We start from the raw sequence: 13,036 nt of genomic DNA on the forward strand, positions 1-13,036 counted from the left end.
CTAGTAGGGGACAACCCCTTCAAGAAGATACAATTTGCGCTAAAAACAATTCCAACATTCTGAACATGAAAATGATTTCTCCCATGAGTGATTTCTCTGATATTTATTTTGAGTTGATTTCCGTGTAAAACATTTCCCACATTAAGAACATGAAAAAGGCTTTTACTCTGTGTGAGTTCTTTGGTGACTAAGAAGAGATGATTTCTGTACAAAACATTTCCCACATTCAGAACATGAAAAAGGCTTCTCCCCTGTGTGGGTTCTCTGGTGGACATCAAGATGCGCTTTTCGGTTAAAACATTTCCCACAATCTGAACATGAAAAAGGTTTCTCCCCAGTGTGAATTCTTTGGTGATTAAGAAAGGTTGAATTCTGTACAAAACATTTTCCACATTCTGAACATGAAAAAGGCTTCTCACCTGTGTGGGTTCTCTGGTGGATATCAAGATGCACTTTCTGGTTAAAACATTTCCCACATTCTAAACATAAAAAAGGTTTCTCCCCTGTGTGAATTCTCTGGTGCTTAAGAAAAGCCGATTTATGATTAAAGCATTTCCCACATTCTGAACATGAAAAAGGCTTCTCCCCTGTGTGGGTTCTTTGGTGTATAACAACATCTGATTTCTGGTTAAAACATTTCCCACATTCTGAACATGAAAATGGCTTCTCCCCTGTGTGAGTTCTTTGATGTGTAAAAAGAGTTGATTTATATGCAAAACATTTCCCACATTCTGAACATGAAAAAGGTTTCTTCCCTGTGTGAGTTCTCTGATGTCTGATAAAACTTGGTTTCTCTGTAAAACATTTTCCACATTCTGAACAGGAAAAAGGCTTCTCTCCTGTGTGAGTTCTCTGGTGGCTATCAAGAAGCGATTTCCAGTTAAAACATTTTCCACATCCTGAACATGAAGAAGACTTCTCCCCTGTGTGGGTTCTTTGATGTATAACAACATCTGATTTCTGGTTAAAATATTTCCCACATTCTGTACATGAAAATGGCTTCTCCCCCGTGTGGGTTCTGTGGTGGCTATTAAGATGCGTTTTCTGGTTAAAACATTTCCCACATTCTGAACATGAAAACGGCTTCTCCCCTGTGTGGGTTCTTTGGTGCATAACAACATCTGATTTCTGGTTAAAACATTTCCCACATTCTAAACATGAAAATGGCTTCTCCCTTGTGTGAATTCTCTCATGCCTAACAAAATCAGATTTATGGTTAAAATATCTCACACACTTGGAACAAGAAAATGTATTCTCTGTTGTGTGAATTTTTAGATGTTTAAGAAAAGAGTTTTTGAGGGGAAAACTATTTCCATATTCTGAACATGAAAATGGCTTCTTTCTTTTAAGAGCAGTTGGTTTTTTAATCCTTATTTTGTGACTTTGATTTTCCTTAGTAGTCGGTAATGAATCAGAAGACAGGACCTGTTTCATAGGATCAGATGACAGATCTTTACTGTGAAGGGATGATGGTATATCTGGAGTAATGGCATTCACTTCAATTGTATCCTGTGGGATCTCAAGATTAGAGATGAGCGTTGTTCTACTCGAACTGTTCGCCAATCTCAAATTCGAGCTGTTTTGGGCGGTGTTCGAGCCGTTCGGCGAACACGAACAATTTGATAAAAATTCGGCTGTTCGAGGTTATGTTCGATAACTGTTCGTGCACCAAAATCATAACTGGATTTTTTCTCAGTAATGATGAAAATTAATGTTAATACGCAGTTTGAGTGTACAGCGGGGTGGGGGGAGGGGCAGGGGATGGATCTCTGCAGGAACAATGAAGATCTCCATTTTTTTTTCTCTTTCCCGCATTTGCAGTGGGGAGGTGCAATCTGTCAGCCTATCAGCAGCGCACACACGGAGCGAAGTGCTTTTTTTCACACAAGCAAGGGCATGTGTCATTGGCAGTGTATGTCACATGTCCTTGCCCTATAAGACCAAGCCATTTTCCCCGTCGCCACCATTTTCTCACTGCTGCAGCTGCGTGTTAGACGGCACCGCTGTTGCTGTGTGCGCTATACCTTGTTAATTTCAAGCCAATTTTCGCACAAATATACAGATAGCTTGGGAGTAGGGAATAGTTGTGATTGCAGTCCTTTTAAGGACTAGGTTACAGCATTTCCTACGACTTTTATCAGGGAGGTCTGTGCTCTTAAATAGATAGGTTGTGGGAGTAAAGACTAATTGTAATTGGAGTCCTTTTCAGGACTAGGTTACATCAGTTCCTATCAGTTTTTGCCAGGCAGGTCTGTGCCAGTGCTGTGCAAGTTTTTTTCACAGCATTTGGCTGAATCTAGCAAAGCTAATCCTTTTTGGGCTATTGCAGAGTGTGTTAGTCAGTGGAGTAGCCTATCTGTGTTGCAAGATGTACCACCTGTGTATAGAATACCAATTTTTTTACTGCACCTAGTGAAGTAAAATCTTTTGGGCATAGCATCATTCTTTTAGTCCATCTATACTGACCTCCATCAGGTTGCAAATTAAAACTAATTTTTATCTGCATCTACAGTACCTCTGAAAAAATATTTGGGCTTCTAGCTGTGTGTGGGACTTGTTGTATTAGTCCATCTATACTGACCTCCATCAGGTTGCAAACTGAATATATTTTTTTCTGCATCTACCTCTGGAAAAATATTGGGCTTCTAGCTGTGTGTGGGTCTTGTTCTATTAATCCATCTATACTGACCTCCATCAGGTTGCAAACTGAATATAATTTTTTTCTGCATCTAGCTCTGAAAAAATATTTGGCCTTCTAGCAGTGTGTCGGACTTTCTCTATTAGTCCATCTATACTGACCTCCATCAGGTTGCAAATTAAAACTAATTTTTATCTGCATCTACAGTACCTCTGAAAAAATATTTGGGCTTCTAGCTGTGTGTGGGACTTGTTGTATTAGTCCATCTATACTGACCTCCATCAGGTTGCAAATTAAAACTAATTTTTATCTGCATCTACAGTACCTCTGAAAAAATATTTGGGCTTCTAGCTGTGTGTGGGACTTGTTGTATTAGTCCATCTATACTGACCTCCATCAGGTTGCAAACTGAATATATTTTTTTCTGCATCTACCTCTGAAAAAATATTTGGGCTTCTAGCTGTGTGTGGGACTTGTTGTATTAGTCCATCTATACTGACCTCCATCAGGTTGCAAACTGAATATATTTTTTTCTGCATCTACCTCTGAAAAAATATTGGGCTTCTAGCTGTGTGTGGGACTTGTTGTATTAGTCCATCTATACTGACCTCCATCAGGTTGCAAACTGAATATATTTTTTTCTGCATCTACCTCTGAAAAAATATTGGGCTTCTAGCTGTGTGTGGGTCTTGTTCTATTAATCCATCTATACTGACCTCCATCAGGTTGCAAACTGAATATAATTTTTTTCTGCATCTAGCTCTGAAAAAATATTTGGCCTTCTAGCAGTGTGTCGGACTTTCTCTATTAGTCCATCTATACTGACCTCCATCAGGTTGCAAATTAAAACTCATTTTTATCTGCATCTACAGTACCTCTGAAAAAATATTTGGGCTTCTAGCTGTGTGTGGGACTTGTTGTATTAGTCCATCTATACTGACCTCCATCAGGTTGCAAATTAAAAATATTTTTTATCTGCATCTACAGTACCTCTGAAAAAATATTTGGGCTTCTAGCTGTGTGTGGGACTTGTTGTATTAGTCCATTTATACTGACCTCCATCAGGTTGCAAACTGAATATATTTTTTTCTGCATCTACCTCTGAAAAAATATTTGGGCTTCTAGCTGTGTGTGGGACTTGTTGTATTAGTCCATCTATACTGACCTCCATCAGGTTGCAAACTGAATATATTTTTTTCTGCATCTAACCCAGCCAATAGTTTTGGCCTAATACCACAGTTTGGCCACTCAGCTCTGCTCGGTTACCATCCATTGTTTTTTTGTGCAAACAACTCCAGAGTTGTGAATTAGTTAACCACCAAAATGAGTGGAAAAAGGCCTGCTGCTGGTGGAAAGGGGAATAGGCGTGTTGGGAAGGGGAAAAAAGGTTGTGTCCGTGGGGTAGGTGTTAAAGCAACAGTAACATCTGCAGAAGAAAGACCATCTTCCAGCCAAACTAAAATGTCTACTTCTTTTAGCGGACAATGTGATAAGATCCCTTTCTTACGGCCACGCCAATCGCTACAAATTCCAGATGAGGCACAAAAACAGCAGGTGCTTCAACGGATATCAAGTGCTCCTTTAAGTGGGCTCTCCTCCACATCAACTTCAACATCACAAATACTCCAGTCCTCAAAGGTGTCACCCAAATCGCACTTGCTTCCTCACAGCTCCCAAATCTCCAGCTGCCCGTCTGAGTATGAGGTAGAACAGATGGTTGAGTCTGCAGAGCTGTTTACTCATACTATAGCCTGGGAATCAGAGGTCGACTCCAGCGCTTCTGTGAATCCAGACGAGGAAATGATCTGCACTGATGCCCAGAATCTTTATGAGTCGGATCCAGGACCAGACGCAGAAGGTTCTGACCATAATGTAGACCCTCATTCCCAAACTGTAACTCCTGTTGGTGGAGACAATGAGGAAGACGATGATAAGACTCAAATACCTGATTGGAGCGACAACTTTAGTTTTTTGTCAGGGCAGGAACAGGTTGGCTCTGAGGACGACGGGTGTGATAACACACAGGGTGATGATGATGAGGTTGGAGATCCCACTTACTGTCAACCCACAGTCAGCCAAGAGATGAGGTCAGCAGAGGAGGTGGAGGAAGATGCTAGTGATGACGAGGTCAGGTTGCGCCTTCCTGGACAGAGACGTAGTACTGGAAGCACGTCAACAACTGCATCCTCAAACACAACTCTGCCTCTCACCACAAGTCGTGGTGGCTCTTCAGGTCGTATGGGTGCTAAGCCTTGCATAGCCTGGGCATTTTTTCAGATCGATAAAGATGACCCAACTCGTGTTATCTGTAACATTTGTCAGCAAAAGCTAAGTAGAGGCCAAAAAATACATAGTTTGAGTACTTCATGCATGAACCGGCACATGGACATGAAGCATAAGTTGCAGTGGGAAGCTCAGTGTGCTACAATGCGGCCTAGCCGGCCGGGCCAACCACCGTCTGCCATATCTTATGCATCCGCGGCCTCTTCATCCTCTGTGACTGGGGGGACAGCAGTCACACCTGTTTTGGGGCGCAGACCTGCCACCTCTTTACCCGCAACAGCCAGCGTGATTGGCAGGTCATCATTTTCTTTGGAGGTGGTAACACCAGCTGGTGTTGAGCGCTGTCCGACATCGATAGCACCACCTTTGGATCAAGGCAACCTAACATGTCCGCCTGCATCTTCCTCACAGACCGGCAGTTTGCCGGGGACACCCTTATCAACCCCGTCTTAGCACAATAGCCAGCCCTCGGTCCCTCAGATGTGGACAAGTAAAAGACCATTTCCTCCTAGCCATGAGAAAGCTAAGAGGTTGAATTTCACCATCTGCAAGCTCTTGGCTACAGAAATGCTGCCTTTCCGCCTGGTGGACACAGAGGATTTTCGAGACCTTATGTCCGTCGCAGTGCCCCAGTACCAGATGCCCAGTCGGCACTACTTCTCAAAGAAAGGTGTGCCTGCGCTCCACCAGCATGTCGCACACAACATCACCGCTTCTTTGAGAAACTCTGTGTGTGACAGGGTGCATTTCACCACAGACACTTGGACGAGTAGGCATGGACAGGGGCGTTACATGTCGCTGACTGGGCACTGGGTAACTATGGTGACAGCAGGACAAGGGGCTGCTGTCCAAGTCTTGCCGTCCCCACGAGTTGTGCGTCAATCCTCTTTATGTCAAAGTTCCTCCACTGCTTCTGCCTCCTCAACCTCCTCTCGGTCTTCCACCTGCACCCAAAGCCTGTCTGGTCATGCCACAAGCTTTCTAACTGCGCAGAAGGGATCCTGCACACCTCCTTACTATGCTGGCAGTAGGGCTCAACGTCATCAGGCGGTTTTTACTTTGAAATGTCTGGGAAATGTGAGTCACACAGCTGAGGAGTTGTGGTCAGCTCTGGAGAACCAATTTCATGAATGGTTGTCTCCACTGGACCTGAAACCAGGGAAGGCCGTGTGCGACAATGCTGCAAACCTGGGTGCGGCCCTTCGCCGGGGCAATGTCACACACGTGCCTTGTATGGCTCACGTGTTGAACCTGGTTGTCCAGCAATTTTTAGCCCACTATCCCAGACTAGATGGCCTTCTGCAGAGGGCACGGTCGCTGTGTGCTCACTTCCGCCGTTCGCATCCCGCAGCTCAGCGACTTACATCTCTACAGAAGTCGTTGGGCCTGCCACTTCACCGGCTAAAATGCGATGTGCCTACCCGGTGGAATTCAACTCTGCACATGTTGCAGCGACTGTGGCAGCACCGACAAGCCCTGGTGCAATACGTTCTGACGTATAGCCTGGGCCAACGAGATTCAGAGGTGGGGCAAATCACGCTGGAGGAGTGGTCTCAGATCAGGGACCTATGCACCCTTCTGCACAGTTTTGAAATGGCGACGAAGATGTTTAGTGCTGACGATGCCATTATCAGCATGACTATTCCGGTGATTTACATGCTGGAGCACATGTTAAACAGAATTCGGAGTCAGGTGGTGGCACAAGAGGAGGTGGAGGAAGTAGAGGAGGAGGAGTTGTATGCGGAAGGGCTAACATCTGCAAGGTCCAGACGGTCGGCAGCACCAAGGCGGCAGGCATGTGAGGGTGGGGGAGATGGTTTTACCAGGGTGCATGGTAGCAGCCAAACTAGTGAGGAAGGTGCAGGAGCCCAGGAAGAAGTGGAGGACGAACTGATGGAAGACTCATCAGATGAGGGAGACCTTGATCACATTTCTGTTGTGCGAGGTTGGGGGGAGAGGACAGAGGAAGGAAGCATGATTGTTACCTCGCCACCAACACAAAAGGGACTTGGTGCTCCTGGATGCGCAACACACATGAGTGCCTTCTTGCTGCACTACCTGCAACATGACCCTCGAATTGTGAGAATTAGAAATAATCCTGACTACTGGGTTGCCACACTGTTAGATCCCCGGTACAAAAGTAAATTTGCAGAAATTATTCCTGCCATAGAAAGGGATGCACGCATGCAGGAGTATCAGCAGAGACTGTTGCAGAATCTTACATGTGCTTTTCCACAAAATACCAGTGGTGCACGTAGTGAATCTCACAGTTCCAACTTGCCAACTGTGGGACCGTCAAGTGTTCAGCACTCAAACCGTAACAGAACCACAGTATCTGCTGGTAACATCAATTTTGCGGAATCATTTCACCACTTTTTTAGCCCATCCTTTGCAAGGCCACAGGAGACAAGAAGTCTGACACATAGTCAACGCCTAGAGACGATGGTACAGGAGTATCTCCAAGTAAACATTGAAGCCACGACTGTGTCACTGGACCCTTGCTCTTTTTGGGCTTCCAATCTGGATAAATGGCCGGAGCTAGCCACTTACGCCTTGGAGATCTTGTCATGCCCCGCAGCCAGCGTTCTGTCTGAACGTGTGTTCAGCGCTGCTGGTGGTGTGCTGACAGATAAGCGCACGCGGCTCTCCACTGATAATGTAGACAGACTCACGTTCATAAAGATGAACAAATCATGGATCCGAAACGACTTTTCTACCCCTGTGTCATCCTGGGGAGAGTAAAAACTTGATGATTGGTTAAAATCACCCTACCAACCGTTTTAAGCTTTCAAATTACTAATCATGTTTATCTGTATCTTGACTGGAAAATAATTTGGGCTTTGTAGCAGTGTGCAGCACTGATCCTATTAGGCCATCTATACTAAAGCTTCACCAGATTTAAAATTAAAAATAATTTTTAGCTGCATCTAGCCCGGAAAATAATTTTGGGGCTCCGAGATGCGCAAGACACATAAGTGCCTTCTTGCTGCACTACCTGCAGCATGACCCTCATATTGTCAGAATTCGAAGTAATCATGACTACTGGGTTGCCACACTCTTAGATCCCCCAAACTTTTCGATCAACCTTTTCATTTTAATAAAGACCAAAAAAATGGTCATTTTTGAAATTATAAGCATTAGCAGGTTGTTAGAAACTGAAATCAAACAGTTTTCAACTCAAAACTTTATTCTAGGTGATGTTACATTTTCACATAGGACCCCTTGTTCGAAAGGAGCTTCTGAACTCTCTCGTCCATTGAATTTGTCAGGTTTTGGATGGTTTCTGCTTCAATTGTTTTGCATGAGGACAGAATACCCTCCCAGAGCTGTTGCTTAGATGTGAACTGCCTCCCGCCATCATAGACACTCCTTTTAATGATGCTCCAAAGGTTCTGAATGGGGTAGAGGTCAGGGGAGCATGGGGGTCACACCATAAGTTTGTCCCCTTTTATGCCCATATCAGCCAGAGATGCAGATGTTTTATGTGCAGCATGAGATGGTGCATTATCATGCAGAAAAATGATCTTGCTGTGAAATACACGGTTCTTCTTCTTGAACCATGGCAGGAAGTGCTGTTTGAGAAAATCCACATACATTATGGAGTTCATCTTTAGCGCCTTCAGGGATCCTAAAGGGGCCGACAATCTCTCTCCCCATGATTCCAGCCCAAAACATTACTCCACCTCCTCCTTGTTGGCGCTGTAGCCGTGTTTGCGTGGGGTGTCCATCAACCAGCCATCCTCCACTCCATCCATCTGGACCATCGAGCGCTGCACGGCACTCATCCGTGAACAAAACAGTTTTGAAATCAGTCTTCATGTAATGTTTGGCCCACTGGAGCCGTTTCTGCTTGTGTGAAGTGGATAGAGGAGGTCGACAGGATGGCGTATGCACAGCTGCAAACCTCTGAAGGACCCTGCATCTTGTTGTTCGGGGGACATTGGAGGCACAAGCAGCTTCAAAAACTTGTCTGCTGCTATGACAAGGCTTTTTTGCCGCTGCTCTTTCAACCTGACGTAATTGCCTGTAGGAAAGAGTCCTCAATTTGCCCTTATCAGCACGCACACGTGTGTACTGTGAATCAGCTACATACTTCTTGATTGCCAAGACACTTCATCCTGATCATCGCACAATGTTGATTGTAGTCATGCCTTGACCTAAACACTCCACAATTTGTTGCTTCTCAGCAGCCGACACATCCTTTTTCTTTCCCATTTTGGCAGAAAATGTAGGCTGCTGAATAATGTGAGAGAGCCTTCTTAAGTAGTCTTGCCTTTCATTGGACACACCTGCCAAACTAATTAGCACTGGTGTCTGCAATTGCTTACAGTGATATAAAGAGCCCTGACACACATCACCATCAATGAGTTTAACTGACAAACAAACAAATTCTTCCCTTATCACTCCTAAACACTTTTTGCATAATAATTTGGAACACAGTGTACATGTGCTTTTCCACAAAACACCAGTGGTTCACGTAGTGAATCTTACAGTTCTAACTTGCCAACCGTGGTCTGTATGGAGTTGTTCAATAAAGGGCCCAAAATTAAGATAACATAGATGGGAGAGGTCTCTATGAATAGGAATTCCTAAGTATTTGATACCCTGTGAGGGCCAGGCAAAGGGAAAGTTGGACTGGATGGAATCCTATATGGATTTGGGGAGGGAGACATCGAGGGCCTCAGACTTCGCTGCATTGATTTTAAAATTTGACCATGTAACAAAGTGATCTATTTCAGCCATAACAGCATGGATGGATATATGTGATTGAGTGATATATACTAGGACATCATCAGCAAATAGAGAGCACTTGTACTCGGTGCCTCCCACCTCAATCCACCTAATATTGGGGTTATGGCGAATTGATGAGAGCAGGTGCTCCGTCACTAGGATGTATAAGAGAGGGGACAGAGAACATCCCTGCCTTGTCCCATTGGTGATTGTGAAAGGTGATGAAAATGTTCTGACGCGCCCCCTGGGCCTTGGGACACCCGGAGCCGGACCCTTTTTGGTGGATGCTGGTGGTTGTAGTCTCCGTGGCGGCAACCCGGTTCCGTGGCTCAGGGCGGTCAAACCAGTGGCGGAACTATTTATGTGGTTTTGATGTTTAAATGTCCGACTACGCCACCCGTGGATTGCGGTCAGAGTGAACCGCCGCTCCAGGGCAGACCGCTGAGGCTGGTGTTGTGGGTGCAGCAGAGCGTAGCATAACTCCCCACGGGAGGAGTATAGCCTCAGGGCAGTGTATGCGGAGGATGGGGGTGATGGTGCAGGGCAGCAGCAGTAATGACACGGAGTCAGTGATGCAGTCCAGGGCCTTTACTCACAGTTCTTATTATCCAGACCACGTCTGCAGGTAACGGCTGCCCACGTCGTACTGTGCTCACCAGGTGAGGGGCTCAGACAACTCCCAGATAACTTTGGAGTGCTTCACAGGACCCCCTTTGTGTGTCCTTTGTCTGGCCTTTCTTACCAACCCTTCTGTCCGGCTGCCTCGGGCCTCCTCTTGGTAAACTTGGCGCCAGTTTCCCTGACCCTATGTGGTGCCTTCCTAGCGGGTGTAGCGAGGGGCTGCGCCACATAAAATGTCACAGCCTTCTGTTTCTAGCTGAGGGTCGTTTCCTGCCTCCACTAGTTTCGGGGACCGGTCTCCCCCTTTGGCCTGACCCCTCCACGCAGGTGGATTCTGGCGTGCGGTGGCGACTCGCCCGTCCGCACCCCTGAGATCCCTTCGTTCCTCGTTCCTGGAGCCTTCTCCGCTCCTCTTCCTTCCTTCTCCCTCTTCCAGGCCTGGGCCTCTGTTACTAGGCCCGCCTCCGGAGCAGAGCTCATGCAGAGCCCCTGCTCCCTGCCACTTCTGCTCAGACTTCTCTGCACTGAACTAAGATGGTGCCCACCTTTTATACTCCCTTCTCAATGCACCCAGGAACTGCTTCCTCCCAGCTCCTGCACTACAGGGTTCCCCTTCCTCAGTGTTCCCTCCCCCCACTCCAGCCAGGGACAGGGACTGTCGTGCCCATCTCAGGGGCATATTGGTCGCCCTGCCCCACGGCAATGTGGTGTAATGCATGCAGGTGTCGGGTCCTGATCCACACTACATCCTTACCTGAGAGTGAGATATCACACCTCTGGGTGAGGTGCAATACCTCTGTAGCAACCGAGCCCTCAGGGTGCTACAGTTCCATTTATCTTCAGCCTAGGTGACGTATTGCGATACAGGGCCGTGATTTTGGCTATAAAAGGGTCCCCTAGACCCCTACCCCAAGCTTTTTAAGAGAATCATATATGGCGTGCCAGGAGACTCTATGGAATGCTTTCTCAGCATCCAACGAGAGTATCTAATTACAAATTTTTAACTGCATCTAGCCCAGGAAATACTTTGTGCCTAGTAGCAGGGTCTGCTAGTCAGCGGATTATCCCGGCTGTTAAGCAAGCTACACCACCTGTAGTTTGGACACTTCATTTTTTCAAAGGAAATGCTTCGGGACCACGGGATACTCAGTGAAGAGCATCAGGAGGCACCCCAAGGCATAGGGGCTGGGACTGGCAGTAGGATGCCTTGCGGTGGACAGCCGAGCTCGATCCTTATAAAAGCTTTTTAACTGCAGCAGCTTTAGTGGACGCTACTGGAATTACGCGGCTGCTGGCATGAGACTTGCCCTCCAATAGATCCTTGTAAATGGATTTAAAGTGTATTCATTCAAATTAGAGAGACAATTTAAATTAAAAAGCTTAGAGCTGCCTCCACCACAGGGGGGCTCGCTCGACCCACCAGCGGACAGGCACCAGTATTGGGAGAGGGGGGCTGGCCATCAGGGTTCACCGCGGCTCTGGCACAAACCCGGCGACACGGAGGTGGCACGGGCAGGAGCGGACTGGCCGTGTCGGCTTCTCACTTTTTGGATTTTAGAAGGGCATGACATGCCTATATCTGTGTCTCCCCCTCCTTTTACTCCTCCACCTCTTTTATTTTCGCATGACTATATGTACTTGTCACTTTTCCATGTGTTAGTTATGTCTTCTGAGCAGTTTGTCAGCTTTTGGACACCTTTGAAGGTGTTTTCTATGTGTTTCTATGTGTTTTTGTTTGCCTGCCATTGGTTTTAACGGTGTTCGAAGGTGTTCGACGAACAGTTCGACGAACAGTTCGGCGAACACACGGGTGTTCAACGAACCAAACCGAACTCGAACACTACGGGGGTGGCTCAACACTAATTATAAGCTGTATCGTCACAGCTTTATATTTGACAGATCTGGGCAGGTAACGGTAAGCATCGTCTAATTTCAGTTGATAGGTGGATGCTATAGGATGTAAGTTCTATAGAAAAGGGCTTTCAATGCCCAAAGTTTTGGGTGGAGGAGAATGTTATGGTCTAGAGGCAAAATGGTGATCACACGATTGTGATACAGCCGGAATACACCTCCACAGCTGGTGACTGAGAAGAATCTGTGACTTCTCTTTATTTAGTGGTTACTACTAACCTGGGCGGTTATCTGTAGGAATCTCCTCTTTTACTGTAGTATTAAAATGGGTCAGATCTTCACCCTGAAACAAATATAATAAAAGTCACAGACAGATGGAAAATTCACACCTGTAATCAGCTCTAATCCTGCCATCTCCACAGTTCTCATCGCATAAGTATAAAACATATAATACTGGTGGATAAAACAAGACTAAACACAAGACCTTCACAGCCATCTACAGGGTGGTCCAAAAGTAGGTGAACAGAAAGTGTAATAAGGTTATGAAGGTTATGGAACAGTCACAGGAGATAAGTATTTCGAAATTCTAATGAATCAAGTTGTTCCCCAGTTACAGCAACAACCTAATTCAAGTTACCTTTATTTCCAACAAGATGGGGCCCCTCCACATTATTCCAGAGTAGTCCAAGAGTATCTTGATGAAACATTTCCTAATAAATGGATTGGCCGGCGCGTTCACCATACTTGACCCCAATGGATTTTTTCTTTTGGGGAGTACTCAAGGACAAAGTTTATAGTCGAAAACCAAAAAGTGTCAGTGATTTGAAAAATTACATAAGAGATGCATTTCAAGAAATTAATACACAAAGAGACTTGTGCAAATAAAGTTTGTCGAAGCGTAAGAGGCGACTT

General features: G+C 45.7%; 1 pseudogene; it reads right to left on the minus strand.

The window, feature by feature from the left end:
• LOC141270840 (uncharacterized) lies at nucleotides 1-12,196 on the minus strand (annotated as a pseudogene).
• Nucleotides 12,197-13,036: the final 840 nt, after the last annotated feature.

This window comes from Phyllobates terribilis, unplaced genomic scaffold (genome assembly GCF_046119375.1).
Source record: "Phyllobates terribilis strain yellow unplaced genomic scaffold, ASM4611937v1 Scaffold_5__5_contigs__length_657084704, whole genome shotgun sequence".
NCBI lineage: Eukaryota > Metazoa > Chordata > Amphibia > Anura > Dendrobatidae > Phyllobates > Phyllobates terribilis.